Source organism: Lontra canadensis, unplaced genomic scaffold (assembly GCF_010015895.1).
Source record: "Lontra canadensis isolate GAN:19392208 unplaced genomic scaffold, GSC_riverotter_1.0 scaffold76, whole genome shotgun sequence".
NCBI classification, from domain to species: Eukaryota; Metazoa; Chordata; class Mammalia; order Carnivora; family Mustelidae; genus Lontra; species Lontra canadensis.
This window is the reverse complement of record NW_022631070.1, coordinates 9674996-9698452: the sequence shown is the minus strand read 5'-3', so window position 1 is coordinate 9698452 and position 23457 is coordinate 9674996. Positions and strand designations below refer to the sequence as shown.

Here is a 23457-nt window from a genome sequence, read left to right as displayed (position 1 = left end):
CACCTCGGTCTTCTTGTCCATCGTTCATTCCCCGGAGGAATGCCGATCACATTTTATTACCCTTTGCATCTACTTCACCGGACTACAAGTTGAGAGCGCCGCTGACCCAGGAGGGCGCCAAAGATAGAACCAGAGGTGAACTATATATAGCGTAGTTTACTTTAAAAAAAGTTAAATTTAAGAAATTTAAATTTAAATTTAATAAAATAATAAATTATTTTATTATTAAATAATAAATTTAATAAAATTTAAAAGTTAAATTTAAGAAAAGCCAACACAACAAAAACCTGTACACCTGACACTGACAATTTCCACTTCTTCACCCTGTAACAGGCATGCAGTTTGCAAAGATGTTACATTTAAAAAAAAGCTTTACTTTCAGAAAAGGTACTTCTGATCTGTGTTAATCAACAGCCAATTAATCAAAACAAAGGAAGAACATCTTGAAGGCACCGTGTTTCTCCAAATGAAGGACAGTGGAACTCAGCCAGTCGTGAAAACATTCCCAAGAGCGTGCAGGCCTCTAAGAGCTGTTCATCCAACAGATGGACGTGATAAAGACGACTACTGCGCCTGGGGCCTCACTGGGTCACGCGTCCGCCCTCCGTGCAGGTCAGGATCTCTGGGCCCTGGGATGGAGCCGCGTCAGACTCCGATCTCAACGGGAAGTCTGTCTGAAGCTTCTCTCTCCCTCTCCCCGCCCCCGCTCAAGCTGTCCTGCCGGGGCTCACTCCAGTAAGTCTTTAAAAAAATTAAAAGCCATTTAATAGCTTTCTAAGTGGTGATAAAATATGCCTAATTTCAAAACCTACATTAAAGTGCGTCCCTCCTTTCTTGAATTTAATGTTCCTAACAGATGTGTATTTCTTAGCACTGTGGTGAGAGGGAAATACCCTGTAACAACTATACTCCTACACAGCTCGTGAAAATCAGACCTCGTAAGTCAACGCCAGGGACCCAGCTACAGCCTATACATAAGACAACCTGAAAAAACTTCACGAAAATGACCAAGTTTTCCCTCAGTAGTTCCCACGTCAAGGAAGGTCTGGAGGGGGCACCGGGTGGCTCAGCCGATGAATTGCCCTTGGCTCGGGTCAACATGGCAGGGTCCTGGGATCGAGCCCCATGTCGGGAGTCTGCTTCTCCCTCTCCCTCCGCCCCTCCGCCAGGCTCGGGCTCTCCCCCGCCAAGCTTTCACTCACACTCTTGCTCTCTCTCTCTCTCAAACAAATCAATCCTACCAAAACAATGGTTTGGAGAAAAAAACAACGTATTCACTGAAGGTGCACCGGTCCTCTATCCGCGGTCTGGACCCCACTTCTCCTCTCTGCCCGGAGCTCCCCTTCTCCCTCCCTTCGCCGCTCAAACATGCTTGCCGGGGCTCCCTCCAAACATGAAGCACCGGGGAGCTGAGCGGGAAGAGGCCGGCGGAGCAGAGACGGGAGCAGAGACCGGGCAGGACGGGAGGGAGAGGCTGGGGGCCTCCCCGGCAGGTGCAGCCTCTCCAGAGATGCCGCTCCCCGGGACGGCCGACTCCCCGCTTGCAGCGGGGACGCTCCCGAGGTCTCCGCACGCCCTTCCTCGCCTCGCCGCGGGACACAGGTCATCCCAGCGGCCGGCCGGCCTCCTGCTCCCTTCGCCGCCGCAGATGCTGCCCCTCCGCAGAGCGCAGTGAAGCGCTTGCTTGCCCTGCGTGGCCGGAAGCAACTGGAAATGAAAGCAGGTCACCCTAAAGCCCGTGCACGGGTCCGTACCCACTTCGACTTGGACAGGCTCCTTCACGCGGATCTCGTCCTCGAGCGATCCGGCGGTCGAGGCCGTCTTTTCTTCTCACATAAGCCGTAATGCATCACCTAAGACTTGCACTCTGTCTCTTTAACGTACAGCTTAGTTTCGAAGTGTGGACGGTACAGTCCTGCTGGAATACTTATTCTCCCAGTTTTTACACCTGTCTTATCCACAGACCCAAGTGAATAGTTTTCTTGGTGGTCTGTTTTTACTGAGACACTCCCAAGTTTTCAAATTAGTTTTCCTATGAATGTTTTTCTACTATTTTTATCAATTTCTATTAGTTAAATCATGTAACTGCACTAAGGAGTCTAACTGCACTGAACAAGTTTGGGAACGCACTGCACTGGCTTTTCAGAGCCGGCAGCGTAACTGGCAGGCAGAGAAAGAGGACGGCGGGGCGCAGGCGGCACCGGCGCAGCCGGCCTGGCCCACGGGCCACTAGGCGCCGCACCTGGGCTCACCGACGTGAGCTGTGCTTCCCTGGGCTCTGCGTTCATGGCTTCAGTGAACACCACAGATCGAACATCAGTGTAACTAAGCAAACATCTGCAGACCATTTTTTTTTAAGATTTTATTTATTTACTTATTTGACAGAGAGCACAAGTCGGCAGAGGGGCAGGTGGAGAGAGAGGGAGAGGCAGGCAGAGAGAGAGAGGTGGAAGCAGGCTCCCGGCTGAGCAGACAGCCCGATGTGGGGCTCTATCCCAGGACCCTGGGATCATGACCTGAGCCCAAGGCAGAGGCTTTAACCCACTGAGCCACCCAGGTGCCCCTCTGCAGACCATTTTTTGACCTACAGACAGCTCAAAATCAGTTGTTTAAAAAAAATCTATTCCCGGGGTGCCTGGGTGGCTCAATGGGTTGGGCCTCTGCCTTTGGCTTGGGTCATGATCTCAGGGTTATGGGGTCGAGCCCGGTATCGGGCTCTCTGCTCAGCAGGGAGACTGCTTCCCCCCCTCCCCCCGCTTCTCTTTGCCTGCCTCTCTGCCAACCTGTGATCTCTGTCTGTCAAATGAGTAAAAAGTATCTGTAAAAAAAAAAAAAAAAACAAAAAACCATTTCCACCACCCTTCTCATTTAAGACAAATAAACAAAAACTGACAATCCCTCCATCTCAAGGAAAGAGAACAGATCATCTACCCAGCTGCCCAATCCAGAAACCTACAAAACACTTTGAACTTCCTCTCAAGGAAGCCTGTATCTGTCTCCCGATCTCTATTACTGATAAAAACTGCTCAGATAACCATCATCTCTGAACCATATCACCACCCCAACTTCTTATGCATCTCCAACCCCATACCAATTCTTTGTAGAGGACTTTGCTGATACAGGAGACGGTCTTCCACGCCGTAGTTTTCATCCCCAAAGGCCTGCACCTGGACTCCGCATCGTCTCCACTGCCTAGGCTGCGAGCCCTTCACACCCAGGGACAGTGTATGCCAAATGCACACTGTCTCTTCAGTGCTGGGAAGGCAGGGAAGTCTACCTTCTCGGTCACTGTATTTCTGACACAGAACCTAACAGAACTAAACCTCAGCAGATACATGTTTGCTCAGTCACTGCGTTTTTCATGCAATAAACACATGAGAAAAAATTCTTGGTATTTAGAATGATGATGGCCAGTAAAAGCCTCCGTTGCTGCATACTACAAAAATGTGTTAATGTAGGAAAAGGCAGTGTTTTTAGGTTGGGGCAAAATTACTGTGGGTTCATTTTCATTTCATTTCATTTCAAATACTCTCTAGATGCTGTATGTGTGTGTGCATATGTGTGTACTTGGAATCTGAGCATACAGAAGAGTTAACTACAGAGTGATGTTGACAATAAAAAATCACATTTAACTAAAAATTAACAACGAATCCTTGAACTTCCGGGTGGCAAACACACTAAAACTATGACTTTACTGAAGGTGGAGGTCAAATATCTTTTTGAAAATCTGCTAAAAGCTGAGTCCTTCCCCAGGGAAAACAGACATATACCTGAAATGTTAAACACAGACTAGGAAGTTCAAGGACCCCCTAGCTCACCTTCCGGACAGCAAGCTGGCCATCTGAGGAGGAGGTCAAGAGCAGGGACTCGAGGCGCACCCAGCACCCTGACTCCCATTAACCGGGCAGTGACACTGGGCATGCTCATCGGACCTGCTGCGAGCGGGTTTAGGGCTGGTACGGCACAGAGCACGATTAAACACCAATGCGGTCATAACTAATTACTAGGCAGAGGCCGGACGCGGGGAGCCACGAAGCACCACCCTGACTCACAAAGCAGCAGCCGGAGCCTGAGTTCAGGGCTCCAATGCCAGGTGTGACAACCTGAGCATGCCTTCACATCTCCCAACATGACCATGCTAAAAGGGAATACTGAAATGCAACGAATACCACCTAGCATGAAGTGTTCCTTATAAAACTGACACCACTCTTAAAAAAGAATTTAAGTTCCACAGTTAAGGAGTTCAAAAATACATAGCACTTTAGATAATCTTTCATTCTGATATACCAAAGGATATGTATCCTAGGCCTAATACCATCTCCATTTTAGAAATAACTGGATCACGACTCACTTAGGATTGGAGTTCAACAGATGAACTTAACAACACCATAGAAGTTCCAAGCAAACTATCAGAGTCCGCATCGGCTCCAATAATTCTGAGAGGCTGTTCAGCAAGGTAAATAAACTTCTCTCAGTCCTGGGATTTGGGGAGCCCCTGGCCCCAATGACACTCACTATAAAAAGTACTATTAAAATGTTCCGGTTAAAACCAGCATTTCTGGGGCGCCTGGGTGGCTCAGTGGGTTAAAGCATCTATCTGCCTTCGGCTCAGGTCATGATCCCAGGATTCTGGGACAGAGCCCCGCATCAGGCTCTCTGCTCAGCGGGGAGTCTACTTTTCTTCCTCTCTCTCTGCCTGCTTCTCTGCCTGCTTGAGATCTCTGTCTGTCAAATAAATAAGTAAAATCTTTAAATAATTAATTAATTAATTAATTAAAATAAAACCAGCATTTCTGAAGCTCGGCTGGGCTGTGCAGCATAGGCCACAAATGTATCAGGTTACTGTACCTAACACATATCCAAGAGCTGGGTCCTATTTGCAACGGACTTAGAAGAAAGAAATGAGATAGACCCCATTTTCTGGTCTTCATCATGTCATGTAAAGCAAACGGTCTCCAGGCCTCAGTTTTCTAGACAGCAAAACAGGTGTTCTGAAAAACGAAAACAAAAACAAGCAAGGATTTTGGGTCCTCTGAATTCCAAGCCAAACACATTGCTGAGGGTGAGAACTGTGGCAATCTGCATTCATTTCTCAACATTTTGTAGGCAAACTCCAGGCTGCTAAAATCTGAAGTCATTGCTCACGGCAGGGAGCGGGTGAGAACAGCGGCTGAGGACGGTAAACCAGTAAACCGGTAAACTTGGCCGGGAGAGGCGGTACAGCGCTCACCGAAGTGACCCTCTCTCAGGTTCGAGCTCCTCTTTACCAAAAGGGGAGGAGCACGAACACAGGTGCGGACACTACCAGAGCCTGAACACGGAACCCTGCACCAGCAGCGGAGATACCAAGGTGAGGTTTAGGAAGGAAACCACCAAATTCTTAGGAATTTCTCAAACTAATTCTCCAAGACAATATGTAAACCGCAGTCTTAATATAGGACACAAACTGGAAGACCTATTAGCGCCTTCCAAAGCTGATTAAAGCCAGTAAGTTAAATTATCTAAAATGATAAACAATATCCTTACTTTTCTTAAAATAAATTTTTTTAAAAACACAGTTTAATAGCAGCTTTAAGGTTCTGCTTTAAAAAAAATAATAAAATGCCAACTTGAAATTCTGTAGCATACATAACGTGAAGGCTTTTACCAGTTTCACTTTTTCTTTTGAAATCCCACTATTAAGAAGCATCTTACGTGAGGTCTGGAATTAGAGTACAGCGCAGGGCTGAGCTCAGGGAGGACAGCACAGGCGCGGCGCTCTGCCGCCTGCTAACTGGCCGTCCTCTGCACTAACTTTACACTTCTGGGCCTTCAGTTTGAGTCCTTAAAGCTCCAAAATCCTCAAACAGGAACTGCAGAGTTACACTATTTTTCTGACAGTTATTTCAGAAATAAGTTATCAAATCGCAGTTAATAAAATAAAGCAGACCAACACTCAGCCTCGGACAGTGACTGTCCCAAGTGTCACCGCACTCACACAGAGCACTGTAGGAACAGGCGGAAGAACAAAACCCTTCTCTCTTCTCCGTCTGGTAACTCCACAGTGACCAATGGTGCTGAAGAAAACAAAATTCTCCATGCAACTGGATTAAGGCTGATCAAATGTACTATGTCATTACTAAACACTCGGTCAGTACGTTGCTCACAAGTTTCCAACAAACGTACCACAGCAACGCGCTACAACGTAAACCGAAGTTAATGATCTAGCTTTTATTTCCCTGCTCATAAAACCGCCCGGTACTATCATTCGTGGCCACGTAATGACCCTCGGAAAACTTCTGACCTACGGCTCATTACCCTGAGCTGTAATCTTGCATTTTCAGGAAAAACAGTGAGTTAACAGAGCAAAAACCTGCACAGTGACAAGCACACTTTCCATATTCTGAACTTCAAAGGAAAAGCGCCAAGACTGTCCGTGGGCCTGACCGAACCTTCTAAAACGCAGGGTCAGGAGGACCTCAAGGAACTCCTGTGCGGGAAGAGGCCGCACCCAAGGGAAGCCTCACTGGGTCAGACACCCCTGCAGATGTGTGTGGCACACGCATATTCTGTTCTTTCTTTTTAAAAAAAATGTTTATTCATTTACTTGACACAACGGAAAGAGGGCAGGGGGAGCAGCAGGTAGGGGAGAGGGAGAAGCAGGCTCCCCGCTGAGAAGGGAGCCTGATGCAGGACTCAATCCTAGGACAATGACCCGAGCCGAGGACAGGAGCTCAATCGACTGAACCCCCAAACGGCCTGCAAACCTATCTTCTTCTTCCCCCAGTGCATTCACCCTTAGGGGTTAACTCTCGGGCACAGAGGCCTGAAAGGTAATGATTTCAGCAGAAGAAATGGAAACGCAACAACACGCAGAAAGAAGTGTGCGGAGCCGCGGTCATTCGGACCTCCAGTCTGCACCACTGGCCCCACCCCGCGTTTAAGAGGTGCAGAAGAAAATATTGCCAATTCACCAGTTACTCATTTGTACAATGGTCCGTACACAAGTGACCTGTTGCAGAGAAACCGGAAACAGCATTAGAGTCTGGAAACAAGCAGCACTGGAGTTATGGATATTAATCAGAAAGGAACACGGAACTTCCAATAATCCCAAGGAAAGTTTCATCCAAAAAGGTTTTCACACTAAACGTCTGCACTAAATGACAACCAGCGTACCACCAATTATTTGAATGATTTTACCTAAGGAGAAAATGGTTTTGCATTCTAAACGCCTAGACTGCTAAAAGGTAACTTTCCACAGGGACTTCAAGTCTACTTTCAAAAGTACCTGCTATCCTGGGGCGCCTGGGTGGCTCAGTGGGTTAAAGCCTCTGCCTTCAGCTCAGGTCATGATCCCAGGGTCCTGGGATCAAGCCCCGCATCCGGCTCTCTGCTCAGTGCAGAGCCTGCTTCTCTCTCTCTCTGCCTGCCTCTCTGCCTACTTGTGATCTCTGTCAAATAAATAAATAAAATCTTTAAAAAAAAAAAAAAAAAGTACCTGCTATCCTATGACTCTGCAGAGCTGGGAAGAGCCAGGCAGCAAAGGATTACGGTACTGCACCCCTGTGTGCATATACATATATACATGGTAGGGCAGAAATTACACAGATGGAAGATTTAAGAATGAAATAGACATAAAGTAATCAACAAAGAGAAATATTCAGAAAGCAGTCTTTAAAGAACAGGTTTTCAAGGACACGGTATCTTCAAAAAAAACAAAATACTTAAAAGGGCATGTTTAACACGTTCAGAGAGCTATAATCAACTTGTAAATTAAGGTGACTTGTAAATGTGTATCAAATTGATCACTATGTTTTTGTTCTTATATTTTGAGCTTTGACAGTAAAACAAAGCTTCTTGAATTCTGAAAACAGGATGTTCTCATTTTTCAGCGATGTTTCTAAAAAAGGAATCTGTCAATTAGACCACCTTAGAAGCTGATGTAACATACTTTACAACTGTTAAATACTAGTAAATTTAAGGCATATTTTTAAACCATCACTTTAAACATTCTGTATAATAAAATTGAATGAGTTTCTAAGCAAGCTATTCTTCATTTAGGCCAGGGCTTGGCCTTTGCCCCCGTGATGCACGGAAGCAAAAACACCAGGGCCCTCCACCTCAGGGACCAGTGTGGAACACCCGTCCATGTGTGTGCCCTTTCCGTCCTCTCCATGTCACTCTCCATAAAGCCGGCTAATCACTTAAAGCGGCAATTCTGGTCATGTAATTCTCCTGCTGGAAACCCTCCAAGCGCTTTCCACTATTCGTGGGATACAGAGCAAACTTCTCACCTACACAAGACGTCTCACATCCTATATGATCCAGCTGCTATCTTGACTCACCCTTCTTTACCGAGCCTCATTCAGATTATACGTCCAAATCCCTGTGCACGAAACCGTTGACACTCATCCTGTTTGCCCAGCAGGCTGACTCTGCCCCACCACACTCTTCCTTGAGAGCCTCCCGGCCCCGCGAGGCCCACAAGGCCAGCACAATGTATGGCTCTCCTATGTGGTTATTTGGTCATCCACCTGCCTCCGTGGCCCATGAGCTCCAAAAAGCAGGGCAATCCATCCCTTTCGTTCACCACTCTAGCCCCCAGATTTATTCATGAATTATTTAGTGAATATTCTGTACCACGGAGAGTTCTGGGTTCCTGTCAACAAACAAAATAGAAACCCTCAAGCTTACAGAGTTAATTCAAGCCCCAGAAGACAGACCATACATGAACTATGGAAATGACAGGGTCCGTTATAATGTAGGAAGAGCTGCAGAGAAAAATAAGGCAGGGAAGGGAGATGAGAGGGTCCGCCACAGGATGTGCTACAGTAAGAGCGAGACCACTCGAGGGAGTGTGGTGCTGAGTGCCAGCAGTAAGTTTTGTGGATGGAAGCTTCAAGACTCCAAATGCCTGTCTGCTTTCCTTTCAATAAAACATCCCACTTTTCTAATCCCTCGTAGGCCATGAGCCTTAGAGAAAAGTTCCGGCATCATCTGTCTTCGTATTGCTAGTGTCTTACCGATCAAAAACACCTGCTCAAGGAAGGCACAAACCCCTGTCTTTCCTCCAGTGCCTTTCGTTCCTACCAAACCCTGAAGCGAAGACTCTCTACAGGAAATGAAAAGTGGAAAAATCCACTGAAGTTTAAAAATACATTCCCAGGGTGCCTGGGTGGCTCAGTCATTAAGTATCTGCCTTTGGCTCAGGTCATGATCCCAGGGTCCTGGGATCGAGCCCCGCATTAGGCTCCCTGTTCAGCGGGAAGCCTGCTTCTCCCCCTCCCACTTCCCCTCTTTGTGTTCCCTCTCTTGCTGTGTCTCTCTCTTGTCAAATAAATTTTAAAAATCTTGTAATAAGTAAATAAATAAATATAATTTTTGTGTATTGTAGTTGATTTGTTTTAGGTTAATACAATCTGTTTTAACTTTAAAGCCAAGAAACATTTTTTATTAAAAGGGGGCAAGTTTTATCTCAGGGTACTGGGATCGAGCCCCGCATCAGACTCTCTGTTCCACTGAGAGCCTGCTTCCTCCTCTCTTTCTGCCTGCCTCCTTATGATCTCTGTCTGTCAAATAAATACATAAAAATAAAAAAATAATAATAAAAAGGGGGGGCAAGTTTTTAAAGACTGAGAAAGAGTACAATCTAGGTCACATGATTAAATGACTCCATCCAATTCACAGCATGCACTAGATACCACTATCAAATCACTAATATTTTGTCTATTTTGTATAACCGTGCACTCTCTAATGCACTCATTTCAAGTGAAGATTTTTATGTTTGTTTACAAAGGCGTGCAACTGTACAATCTGCAAATCATTTCCTACAACCAAAATGAGAGGTGTCTTTAGACATGCCTTTTTCCACCTGGTTGAACAAAGTTTACTAAACATCTACAGATGGGTCTCCAACCTACAATGGCTGGACTTAAAATTTTTCAACTTCACGATGGTGCAAAAGCAATACACATTCAGTGGAAACCATACCTCAAATTCTGAATTTCGATCTTGCCCCAGGTTAGGAAGCTCCCTCCCAGTCAGCCCCTAGATCACAGGAGTAACAACTGAGATACACTGACTACAGTCCTGCACCCATGCAACCATTCTGTCACTTTCCGTACAGTATTCAGTGAATTACAGGAGACAGATACTCAACACTTCATAAAAAAATAGGCTTTGTGTTAGATGATTCTGTCCTAACTGCAGGCTAATGTAAGTGCTCTGAGCCTGTTTACAGCAAACAAGGCTAAGCTGTGATACTCTAGGTCAGGTATATGAAACCCAGTTTCAACTCCGTATTTTCAACCTTCAGTAGGTATACCGGGACATAACCTATCCCAAGTCGAGAAGATCTGTATAGGGCACCTGGACCTGAGCTGGCCAAAGAGGTTACAAACAAAAAAGATCTCACCCACAGGAGCTTAAGTTAATTCATTAGGGGCTGTGCCTGAGCTGCTACAGAAACAGCAAAGCACTAAGCACAACCTTAGAAATTACGGCAAGGATTCCTGAAGGACTCCTGAAATACCTTTAAAAAGACGGATTAAAGAGAGAAGAAGTTTAGGGGGAAAAAAAAAAAAAAGATTCCATCTCAACCAGAGAAATGGGAAGCAAAGGCAACACCACTTGCAACTCCATGCTTCTGAGGGAGAGGCAGTGGTCAGTTTAGGCCAAGGCAAGGCAGCCCAGCCAGCAAGGAGGAGGCAGAAATGCCAAGGCCCCTGGAGCAGGGCCCCTGGGCGTTTCTCATTTAGACAGGGGACAGTCACGGAGGAGTTTTTACAAGGGCTTAGCAATCAGGATATGCCTGTAAAGCAACCTCTGGCCGCAGTGTAAAATGGTATGTTGCAAGTAAAAAAGGCACTTTATTTTTATCACACAAATACATACTATCCTAATTTTAAGTTTTCAAGCCCATACATATGCATACCAAATTTCATTAAGAACACTTTCAGTGAAGACTAAGTCTCATCTCAATGATTATTAAACTCCCTCTAAAAATTAAGTAGCACGCTTTCAAATTTGACTTAAATACAAAATGTCCTTAGTGTTCAACAATGCACTCTGTGACCTAGGTCTCACTATCAGGGAAGCAGGGAGGACACTGAAGAAAAAACCGAACCATGAGAGAGGACACAAAAGTGTTGGCATCACTCAGTAGCAGCCCTTATTAACTAAGCTCTGAGGGATTCACAGAAAAATGGTGAAAAGATAGTTTATGAAAGTATCAAAGGTGGGGGGGCGCCTGGGTGGTTCAGTGGGTTAAGCCTCTGCCTTGGGCTCAGGTCATGATCTCAGGGTCCTGGGATCAAGTCCTGCATCAGGCTCTGCTCAGCAGGGAGCCTGCTTCCCTTCCTCTCTCTCTGCCTGCTGCTCTGCCTACTAGTGATCTCTCTCTCTGTGTCAAATAAATAAATAAAATCTTTTAAAAAAAAAGTATCAAAGGAAAAAAAAGTATCAAAGGGACAGAAGGGGCTTTGGGGTGAGGGAAGACAGGAACGGAAGGAAGTATGAGCTGACTTAATACTTCTCTTAGCTGTTCCTGAGGTTAAAGACACGTGCAGGAAAAATAAAGTGTTGGAACACTGGGAAAAAAATCATTTCCACACTGGAGTTCTCTTCCTTCTAATAAGAGAAGCTAAACTTTCCACTTTACAATTCAACATTCCTATAAAGAAATTCAATTTCTCACCCAGAGAACTGCAAGAGCAGCGGCGTCCCTCCAGGAGGACACCAACGAGTGCAACAACGAGCGGCTCAGTCTGAACTGAACTAAACTCAAATCAGATCTGGTGAGTGAGCTCAAAAGGCAGGGCCTCACTTACTGCAGACTCTAAAATGAGCTCTTACAGAAAAGAGAACTCTTCATGGGAATAAAATCTTACAAAACAGCATAAGCAACAATGCCCAGCAACAGTTTCTGTTTCTAACCATGTATTTTCCATAAAAACAAATCTCAGTGTTTGTTTTCTTCTGTCGATTAGAAAACTGTTGAGTCAATGGCCTTGTAGGAGGAATTACAAGAACACAGTGAGATTTTCTTGCCTTTACCTATTTGAAAAAACCCTTAGGTGTGAGAGAACTCTGCAAGAGTACAACCAGGGGTTATGAACGCATATTTAATACTCCTGCCTTTAACATGAAGACACTACAAATGGCATTTAAAGTATCATTTATCTATACAGCTTTTAAAATCTTGAGGGACCATCATGAAGATAGCACACGTTAGGGGTGCCTGGGTGGCTCAGTGGGTTAAGCCTCTGCCTTGGGCTCAGGTCATGATCCTAGGGTCCTGGGATGGAGCCCCACATCGGGCTCTCTGCTCAGTGGGGAGCCTGCTTCCTCCTCTCTCTCTGCCTGCCTCTCTGCCTACTAGTGATCTCTGTCTGTCAAGTAAATAAATAAAATCTAAAAAAAAAAAAAAAAAAAAGCATGTTACTAAAATTAGAAGGCCTAAGTAATAATCCTACTTATCACTATGGAAAGTATGAACTGCAGCATAACGTGGAAGTAACGGTGGAAGGAGTCTGTCGCACCCACTTCCCACTTGGTAACAGGGCCTCAGGTCTCCCACTACAAAAACTTGTAAAACTGTTGCAGATCCACTCACAGTCTTGGGGCTCCTTGCAGGCGCTGCTTACGGTATGACTGTTAACAACCTGGGGCTCTCAACTTGCCCTTTGCGGCCCAGAACCATGTTTTACCGTATGTGAAGCTTCGCAAAGACAAGCGACTAGAATGTTTCGCAGAGTTGAAATATGTATTTGTCAAAATTTGTGCTTATTAGCAGAAATCATATTAAGTTCCATAAATTCTCCAACTCCCAACTGTTTTCTAAAGCACAATCCGTGGGACGCCTTGGGGAGCTCCGCTGCTCCGTCTGCCTCGGGTGGGTCATGATCCCGGGGTCCTGGGATAGAGCCCACCGAGCCAGAAGCCCGCCTTCCCTCTGCCACTCCCTCTGCTTGTTTCTGCTCTTGCTGTCTCTCTGCCAAATACGGAAAATCTTTAAAAACATACATCAATAAAAGAAAGCACAACCCCCGGAGCCCTGCATAAAACCCGGCGCGACCCTCCGTGCGCCGCCGCAACGTCCGCCGCTCTCCGCCGAAGCCCGATAACCGCCTGCCAGCTCGTCACCCGCACTGTCTCCCCGCTCCCACTCCCGCACAGGCAGCTCCTTTCTCCAACACACACCTGATCCTCGGATGCTGCTTCCCCTGCGCAAAGGCAGGCGACCGAGCTTCTGAAAGCGAGCCCGGCATGCGCCGTCGACCCACCGGCACCGACAGCGCGAACGGAACGCGAACAGCGAGGCGGCGCTCGCCGGTGTCGGGGAGAAGCCGTCGTACAGACTCGGCGGAGACAGCACCACCGACGGGGGCACGGCAGCCCCGCGAGCCCGACACCGGACGATGAGGCGAGGAAAGCGAGGCACCGAGAGGACCGGTCACCGCCGAGCAGGAAGACGACTTGCTGTCGGTCAGTGAGCTCAGCCACTGCTCCGGAACGAGCGAACCGCGCTTCTGGCCGCGGGCGAGCGTCGGAGGGAGGTCAGCGGTCCCCGCCACGGCCGGCCTGAGGCCTCCGGCCACCGCAGCGCACCGCAGCGGACGGTCGCTCGCAGCCTGAGTCCCGCGACCGCGGCTCCTGCGCTGCCCGCGGGGAAGGCCGGGCGGCCGCAGCGGGTCAACTCCTGTCAGCGGCGGGGCTGCGGCCCGGACGGAGCGGCCGCTGGCAAGTACGGAGACCGCGCCCCGCGCTCCGCGAGGGCAGAGCCCCGGAGACGGGGACCTCGTCCTTCCCTCCCCCTCCCGCAAACGACCCCGGAGCCCCGACTCAGGCGCGTCGTGCGTCCCTCACGCGGCTGGCGAGCGCGGCTGAGCGCGGCGGGAGGAGAACCTGCACTCCCGAAGGGACCCCCGCACGCTAACGACGCTCGTCCTCAGGCTGGCGCCGGCCTTTCCGGACGCCGCACCCGCTCCGACCGACCCCCGCAGGAAAGCCCTTCCGCTCGCCCGGCCGCCCCCGGCTCGGAACGTCCCCTTGCAGCAGGACACACAGCCCGCGGCCGGACGACGCCGGACGCCCCGAAGCCCTCCCGGAGGCTCCCGCCGCGGCGCGTCCAGAAGCGCAGGCCGCCGCTCGCAGCCACCACGAGCAGCCGGACGAGCGCGACACCGCGCCGAAGGGAAGTTCCCACTGACAGGCCGCGCCCGGCGCGCCGCTGCTGGGACGCCGCTGACCTGGCCCCGCCACCGCGAGTCCCGGCGCCGCCGCCAGCACCCCGCGTCCCCGGACCCCGGGTTCCTCCAGCCCCTCCAGAGCCCGCCTCGGCTCCAGCCGCCCGAGAGGAGGACGCGAGCGCCCGGACACGCCCGGAGCAACAGGATCCCCACTTCCTGGTCCCAGTGACCCCGTCACCTCCCCGCCCGGCCGGCCGGCGGGCCGGGGCCCGGGGCGGAGGGCAGGGCGAGGCCTCCGCAGTGCGGGCCGGACGGCGGCGCGGCCGGGCCCCAGACCCCGGCCCGGCCCCCGCCCGCCGCCCCACCCCCGGCACCGCCCGGCCCCCCCTCCAGCCGGCCCGCCCCGCACTCGGGCCCTGCCCCGCCGGCCGCCCCGCGGCCCCCGCCACCGCGGCCCTGCCCGCCGCCCGGCCCCGTCCGGCCCGCACTCCGCCCGCCGCGTCCTCCGGGAAGATGGCGGCCCGTGACAGACGGGCGCGGCGCGGGTCCGAGGCGGCGGCCCAGCACCGAGCGAGGAGCGGAGGGCACCGAGGGGCCCGCCCGCCGCCCGCCGCGCTCACCTGTCAGCAGCGCCGCCGCCGCCCGGCCGCCGACCGCCGCAGCCCCGGTGCCCGGCGACCGCGCCACACGCGGACGGGCCGAGAGGGAGGGGCGGGGAGGGCGCGGCCGGCCCGGACGAGCGGCGGGGGCGGCGCGGCGCGGGCTGGCGGCGGGCGGCGGCGGCTCCTTCCCGTTTCGGGCCCGAAAATGTCTCAACCTCGCGACTCCGGCGCCCCAACGCTCCTTCCCGTTCGCATGAGAACACACAGCTCCCGCTTCCGGGGCTCGGCGGAAGTCCCGCCTGGCGCGTCCGCGCGCCCGCGCGCCCGCGCACTCCGCGGCCTGGCCTGCCGACTGGCGCTCTGAGCCCGGGAGAGCCTCACGTCAGGGCGGCGTGACGTCCCGATTGGCTGCGCGCGGCGCCCGGCCCGCCCCTCCGCTTCCCGGCCTTTCCGTGCGCGCGCCCCTCCCGGCGGCGCTTGTGATTGGCGCGGGCGCGCACGCAACCCCGCCCCGTCCCGCGCACGCTTCCCGGCCCCGCCCCGCCCCGCCGCCCTCGCCGCCCACGCTGCGACCGGAGCCGGCAACCCTGCGCGGCGTGGACCGGGCTCCGCGATACCCGTCTTCCGGCGGCCGCCGCACCCGCTCCCCCGGCCCTAGGGACCGCACCCTCCGCTTCCTTCACCCCGGGACCGCAGCCCCCACTCTCCCTGGGGCAGCGACAGACACCCCCCCCCCCCCCCCCCGCCCTCCCGCCCGGGACCGCACCCCCCCTTCCCCCGGGGCAGCGACCCACACAGCCACACCCCTGCCCTCCACTCCCGGCACCGCGATCCAACCCCCACGACCCCGGGACCGCGCCCCCGGCCCCTTCCCCGCAGAACCAGGCCTCCGCTCCCCTTCAGGCAGGGGCAGCGACACACCCCAGACCCCCACCCCCCCTTTGATAACGTTGTCACGTCCAAGCGGCAAGAAAGCTCACAGGCTAAATAATGATATTTAAAATCATTTTAGATAAATAAAAATATTCTAAAAGGGGGGCCGGTGCCTGGGCGGCTCAGTGGGTTAAGCTTCTGCCTTCGGCTCAGGTCACGATCTCAGGGTCCTGGGATCGAGCCCCGCATCGGGCTCTCTGCTCTGCCGGGGGCCTGCTTCCTTCTCTCTCTCTCTCTCAATCTCTCTCTCTCTCTCTCTCTCTCTCTCTCTCTCTCTGCCTGTTTGTGATCTCTGTCAATAAATAAATAAAAATCTTTTTTTTAATAAATTAAATAGTAAAATCGTTGTAATGACTTCGTAACAGGCAGGTAAGAGTGGAACGTCCCGCAGTGCGGAGAGTGCTGACATGGAGCATTTGGAGCTCCCTTCCGGAGAGGACTGGCCGGTCGAGGGGGGCCTTGTGGAGTGCGCCCGGCCTCCTTCCCTGCACTTGTCATCTTCTGGGCCCAGATCCCTCCTCCCCACTGCTGAACTCAGTGCTGCAGACCACCTTGGGAAGATGGGGAATTCTCCAAAGCTGGTGGTAGACTTCCACCGTTTTTGCCTGTGTCAACATTCAGGCAGACATTTTGACACATAGATAATTTCCTAAATTACGGAAAAGGTCAGTAACCTAAGTGATCCGAGAATACTTCGTATTGAAATGACATCTCCTCTTTCGTACTCACACAGTGTGATCCTTCTTCAATCAAAAAGTGGTAGATACCACTCACACCTGTCGGGCTAAAATCAGCAACACCAGAAACAGCAGGTCCTGGCCAGGATGCTGAGAAAGGGGACCCTCCTGCAGTGTTGGTGGAATGCAAGCTGGTGCAGCGGCTCTGGAAGACAGTGTGGAGGGTCCTCGGAAGGGTAGTAGGCTAAATGAAGTAAGCCAGTCAGAGAAAGACAAACACCATATGATTCCACTTACATGTGGAGCTTAAGAAACAAAACAGACAAACAGAGAAAAAAAAGACAAACCAAGAAACGGACTCTTCACTGTGGAGCACACACTGCTGGTCACCAGCACGAAGATGGTGGGGGATGGGGGAATGGGTGGTGGGGAGGCAGGAGCACCAGGTGGTGGATGGACGTGTTGAATCACTACATTGTACCCCCGAAACTAATATCGCGCTGTATGTGAACTGTGCTGGAGTGAAAATACAAATAAAATCTACAAAATAAAAGAAAAACTGGGTTTTTATTCCCCTTTGTTTTTGTGGGTTTTTTTTTTTTAAAGATCTTATTTATTTGAGAGAGAGGGAGCGAGAGAGAACATGTGCAAGGGGGAAGGGCAGAGGGAGAGAGAGAAGCAGACTCCGCACTGAGCAGGAAGCCCAGACGAGGGGCTTGATCCCAGGACCCTGAGATCATGACCTGCACAGAGGCAGACGCTTAACCAAATGAGCCAACCAGGCGCCCCTGTGTTGTTTTTGTTTTGTTTTTGTTTTTTTGTTTGTTTCTTTTTCACCTGTGTTTCAAAAGAAACACCCATTTTCACCTTGGAATGTGAGGTTATAACACAAAACACATTTTAATGACATTTCCGCTTAGAAAAATAAGATCAATTTTTTTTTAAGATTTTATTTATTTATTTGAAAGAGAGGCAGTGAGAGAGAGCATGAGCTAGGAGAAGGTCAGAGGGAGAAGCAGACTCCCCGTGGAGCTGGGAGCCCGATGTGGGACTCGATCCCGGGACTCCGAGATCATGACCTGAGCTGAAAGCAGTCGTCCAACCAACTGAGCCACCCAGGCATCCCAGAAAAATAAGATCAATTTAAAAAAAATTTTTCAGTATAAATTTCTCAACCCATGGTCCCCCTCACTTCCCATGTCATACAGTTAAAAGTTCTACCTATCCCACCTAAAAAATCGTTCCTCCCCCTTGGGATGGTTTCACTTCCTGTTTCCTCTCTCCTGATTTAATAGCATGGTGGCTGGTCTCTGTTTCATATCTGTTCACCACCATCCCCACTCACTGTGCCAACACACACTTCCTTAAAAATCCTCCTTGCCGTCCTCCTCCGATGATGGCCATGGAGGGTGAAGTCCAGGTTGTGTTTTATGGAGCAGAAAGCCCTTCACAAATTGGTCCTCAATGCAGCTGTTTCCTCACATCTCTTTCCCTGCCCTAGGGTCAGACACCTGACCTTCATCACATGCACCTGACTCTGGGGGAGTCACTGGGTGTGGTCACGGAGTGAAGCACGGGCTCTACACGGTAGGATGGTACCATTTCCTGACCGTCCCTTTAAAAATATTTTATTTACTTGTCAGAGCCGAGAGAGCACAAGCAGGGGCAGTGGCAGACAGAGGGAGAAGCAGGCTCCCCGCTGGGCAAGGAGCTCAGTGGGGGGACCCCTGGGATCATGACCTCAGCCAAAGGCAGAGGCTTGAACGACTGAGCCACCCAGGCGTCCCTGACAGTCCTTGTAAGGAAAGAGCAGAAGGAGGGACATGGGCTCCTGTTGAGCCTGGAGCCTCTTTTCACTTGCGAGCACCTGGGTTCTTTAGTGGGCCCCCCCTCCCCCGGTCTGTTCTCTGCCCTCTGCCTGGCTGTCCCTCTCCCTTCCACTTCTGGTAAAATCAGGCTTTGTTTTCAAGGTACTGCTCAAATGTCAACCATTTAAACCTTTTCTTTTTTGACAGTTGGTTTCCTTTCCGGGTCGTCATAGTGCTGTATTCATAGCTCTGTCAACACTGCTAGAATTTGCCACGGACGCGCCGGTCAACCCCGACAGTGGTCAGTTGCACAGGTAGAAACCATCCGTGGTATCTAGCTCCGTGTGTGTGTGTGTGTGTGTGTGTGTGTGTGTGTGTGTGTGTGTGTGGTGGGGAGGAGGGGGGTGCCTAAGACCTCCCTAGTGTCCACTGAATTGCCCAATGAAAAAAACAACATATTTTTCTCTTAGTAAAGGCCGAAATTTCAGCTAGTGTCTGAGAACATTTTCTTTTATTCTCCCAGCATTTTCTGTGAAAAATAAACACTTTTTCTCCATTGTGTATAGCACCATCAAAAATTACCTCTATGGAGGCACCTGGGTGGCTCAGTGGGTTAAGGCCTCTGCCTTCAACTCAGGTCATGATCCCAGGTTCCTGGGATCGAGCCCCACATCGGGCTCTCTGCTCGGCAGGGAGCCTGCTTCCCTTCCTCTCTCTGCCTGCCTCGCTGCCTACTTGTGGTCTCTGTCTGTCAAATAAATAAATAAAACCTTTAAAAAAAATTACCTCTATGTTAGGGAGCTCATTTGTGGCTTAGCCACAATGCTCAAGCTTTATTCCTAATGATTTAGAACTATTCACTTATTAAGTTAAACAAGTCCTCACCAGGTACCTGCTTCCCATCCAGGGCTGTGCTAAGTGCTGGGGAGACAGCACAGAGGAGCACAGCCCAGGAGGCAAGTAGACGGGCAGTCAGGGATAGTGAGGGAAAGGTTCCCCCGGTGCGTGCATGGACCTGCGCCCGGGGGAGAGCAAATACTGGAGGGGCCAGAGCCCACTTGCAGGGGGAATCTGAGTGAGAAGTGAGGCAAGGCCAAGGAGACCAGAGTGGAGAGGCTGCAGAGAAGCACCCTGGCAAGGAGGGGGAGGCCAGTCCAGGTCAAAACAGAAGTATTTGAGCACGGCAAAGCAAAAAGTCAAGTTGGTGAGGTGCGTGGAGGGCACCCGACCCAAAGGGGCAAGGAAGGAAGAACCCCAGGGGTCTAGTGATTTGGATATTTGGATTTGACAGTGAGTCAAAATTTTACTAAGAGGCAAGAGGGGACTCAAAAAAGGTGTTAAGCTTTGGTGGAGCTCTGTCCCCAAAAAGTCACCCGAATAGATATATAATAAGGAACTAGCTTAGTCAAATTAGTGGCAGTGTCTGAAGGAATAGGACAGTAATACATTAGAACACATTGTGGGGAAAAAAGAATGCATGAGTTCATACTAGGAAATGCAAATACATGGGTAAGTTAAAAAAAACTACTAAAGATGAGGAAGGAAAAGGGAAAGCTTTTCTTTACAGTATGCTGACTAAGACATCGAAAAGGAATGATTTCACACATCGCCCCATGCAGCTGTCATGGGATCCTGGCAGGAGTCATCCATGAAGGCTAAAGTCACTGGGGGAAGGCTGTTGAGGGACAAGTTATGCCACCATTTCACAGCTCATTAACTGCCCCCGCTTCGTCATTTCAAGGGGGACAGGGTGTGTTTCCAGTGGATACACATGTGGACCTCATGTGAATCAAGGGTTGAAAGTTGGCATCCCCAATAATGGTGGCCTCCTAATGTCAGGTGACATGACCTCAGCTATGTGGTGTTCCTGCTGAAAGTGCAAAAACTAGTAAGAGGGAACAATCACAAATTTAAAGCAAAGACATATACAAAACAATGGGCCCCTAATCCTCAAAAATATCAAGGTCATAAATGACAGTGAAAGGTTGAGGGACTTTTCCAAATCAAAGGCAACAGAGGAGATGTGACAAGTGAATGCGGTGTGTGACCCCACCCCAGCTGCTCCGTCAGAGTGACGTTTGCAATGGTGGACGCGGTCGGAACTCCCACACAGAGAGAGAGTACGACCAAAGCTGACTCGGTAGGTCTAGGTGTAGGATCCGAAGTGCTGCGACTTGTCTGAGTTGGGAACTCTTCAAAGGGGAGGTCTGCTCTTAGAGGTAGTACTGAAGCATTGGGGAACGACATGACCTGATGTCTCAGATTTCCTTCCAGATCATCGGATAGGGAGGTGGTCAGTGGGAACAGAGGCCAGCGGGCAGGCCGCTGTCCAAGCTCCAGGATAGACCCCTCATGTAGGGGCTCCCAAAACTCCTCCCCACTCCTGGAGGTGTTTAAATTCCCCCTAGATAACAAAAATGTGGGGGTAAGATGGAGGGTTTCAAGTCACTGTCCATAACCCAGGAGCATGTTCTGCTCAAAAGCAGCGGGAGAGGACTTCTTCCCAGGCTACGCCGGGGCCTTCTGGCTGGAGGAACATCGTCAGGGCGAGACCCCCAGGCCTTCACCTGCAGAGGCTGGGAGGGTGGGTGTGGGTGTTAGCAGCAATCGCCCAGGTCTGGGAGGCCTCGGGACGGGGAGCAGGAGAAGGGAGAGTCACACGGCTGAGGGCCTGCTGGGGGAGGTGCAGAGCTTACGGGAGTACAGAAATTCTGGAAAGAGAGGCCCTACTTCAAGAAAGTGTCTGAGAAACTTCCATGCAGTTTCAGTCTAGCTCCTCTGTGGAAAGCCACGGTGAAGACCCAGGTTGGTCTTTCAAGGCTCCTGTGGTTGGATTCGTGCTTCCTTGGAGAGCAGCTCCATCAGGGCGGAGGGAGGACACTGGCCGGAACCGCAGCTTAAATTCTTGCCGTTTCCGGCGGAGATCGTCTGGGATAGCTGACCTGCACGGGGGCCTCGCTGCCTCTAGGTCCGGGAAAAGACCGCATTCCACCATGACTAGCTGCCCAACTAGTTCTCCTGTGCAGGAGACCTGAGCCAAAGGAAGGATGAGTTGATGAGACACGTTTGGAGACACTTGCCTGGATGTTTCAGACAGAAAACTGGGCTAAATAAACTCTTTTTAAATTAATGGGAACATTTTAATCTTGGAGACCTGGCACACTGGACATCTCTTTTTAACCCAGCATCTGTGGACACTCTGCCTACTGAGAAATGAGAGACACCCCAACGGGAGAGGAAGCCCGGGCTAGGTGGGCTGCCAGTGTCCTGAGCCTGGAGCGCCCACGGCGACCACCAGCTTCGCTCCTGATTGTTCTGGGCCGCTGCGCCCCGCTTCCGCAGCACCCCTGCCCCAGCTGGAGCGTGGCCCCAGCCCCTCCCGGAGGACCGAGCAGGTGCCCCGGGCTGTGCTCCCACAAGTCTCCTGAGATGCAGGCCTCTCCCCGCAAAACTTCTCTAATGAAGACTGTCAGCCTCACTCTTTTCTGAAATGGACGCCCCCGTGCAGTCATCAGAGACGTGTGGCCCCTGCTGCTCACCAGCCGTGAAGAGCTCGCAGACGGGAGAGCCCGAAGGGCAGCGGGCTCCATTTTTAACCATTAACCACAACCACCTGATGGGGCTTGACATCTCCTTCCCCTGATTATAAACCAGCCAGAGTGTCCCCAAGCATGCTGAGCAGCCCGCGCCCCAGTGTGCTTCCCCTTCGGTCTCTCCCGTCCTCCTTCCTGGAAGTAGTCAGCGGTTCTTTCCCATACGGAAGGTAGACGCTTGCACCTCCTCCGGGAAGCCTTCCCGGAATACCTGCCTCCACCCCACCATCCTTCAAGGTGCACCTGTAACACCAGCTCCTGCGCAAGGCAGAGAAACGCCGCTTCTGTGCTGTCCTTTCTCTTGGCTCGTTATAAACTCTGCAAAGGCAGGAGCCAATCGTACAGTTTGTATCCTAATCGTTTCCCGGCGACCCGTTAGTGAGTGTGTGCTGAGTGGAAGTCATCCCAGCGGCACGCTCGCGGCCAGCCTCCCGGAGGCTTCCGCCTTCGTCTCCGGCTCTGCTCACTGCGGTGAACCCAACCCGCGGTTCCTACCAGCGGCTCTTTTCCCTGCACTGCGCGGCGATGCCTACTTCTGTCTCCTTGTATGTTCCGACAGCTCCATAACCTTAGACACCACACGCCAGAATGAGGGATTGTAATTCTCCACACAGCGGCATTTTCACCACGGTGCTTTCCTCTGGCGATACCTCAGTCACTCTGATTAGAAGTAGGAAGCACTTAATCCACAGCGTGACACACTGGCGTCTCCTCGGGACACAGAGATGGGCACCTCAGTCGCAGCTGCCACCGTAGGAGGCTACGCAGCCCATTTCTGCCCATCGTCGTCCCCACCCTCAGTGACACAGGACAACACTTCCCAACGTCCCCCCACCTCTGGGGATCTCACTCGGTCGGAGTATGACCCCCGTGCTTGTGTTCTATGAACAAAGGCAGAACACACATGAGAACAGATACGTATTTCAAATTTTTCATTATGTCAAATACCTGAATTTACCCTCTTCTTTAGAATCATCTCATCCTTAGCTCCGCTGGAGTCCCAGAGTTCATGAAATTTCTATCATTTGATAGAGAAGAAGAGTGAGCTAATGGGGGTTTTCATGCTTTTTTAAAAAACCATGACCCGCAGTAAAAAATACATTTTAAGGGGAGCCTGGGTGACTCGGTCGGTGAAGCCTCTGCCTTCAGCTCAGATCATGAGCCCAGAGTCCCAGGATCGAGCCCCGGGTCAGGGTCCTTGCTCAGCGGGGAGTCTGCTGTCTCTCTCTCCCTCTGCCTGCTGCTCCCCCTGCTTGCGCATGCGTGTTCTCTCTCTGTCAAATAAACAAATAAAGTCTTTTACAAAGTACATTTTGTATTAGAGCCCACGACACACCACGCACACATGCCCGGCGAGAGTTTCATGAAATGTTGGTGGTGGAAGCATCACATCGTCAAGGGGCCTAATGCCACTTCCACATGGTCACAATGGTAAATTTTACGTTGTGTATATCCTGCTACAAATTTTTAAAGTTTTGTGAAATAGTATTTCCCCTACTCTGGGCCGTTTTTCTCTGATGTGATCTATCCTGGTTTATTTTTGCTCATTCTAGGTGCAACGTTTAAATCGACTCAGGACTTGCCGTGGTCGACCTTCCACTCTCTGGTGAACCACTGAGCTGAGTGCGGCTGAGACAGCAGCGGCTTATTCCTGGATTTTCACACAGCCCATGGCA

General features: G+C 51.0%; 1 protein-coding gene across 3 annotated transcripts in view; it reads right to left on the bottom strand.

Moving 5' to 3' along the window:
* The window catches only part of LARP4B (La ribonucleoprotein 4B), an 88404-nt gene extending 73362 nt beyond the window's left edge, over positions 1–15042 (bottom strand). Inside the window, exon 1 of one of the 3 annotated variants that reach the window (XM_032881689.1) lies at positions 14986–15042. The gene's annotated coding sequence lies outside the window, so the exon portion shown is untranslated. Of the gene's footprint in view, positions 1–14788 lie in introns of all 3 variants that reach the window. The other 2 variants (XM_032881691.1, XM_032881688.1) reach the window with 2 other exon arrangements.
* Positions 15043–23457: the final 8415 nt, after the last annotated feature.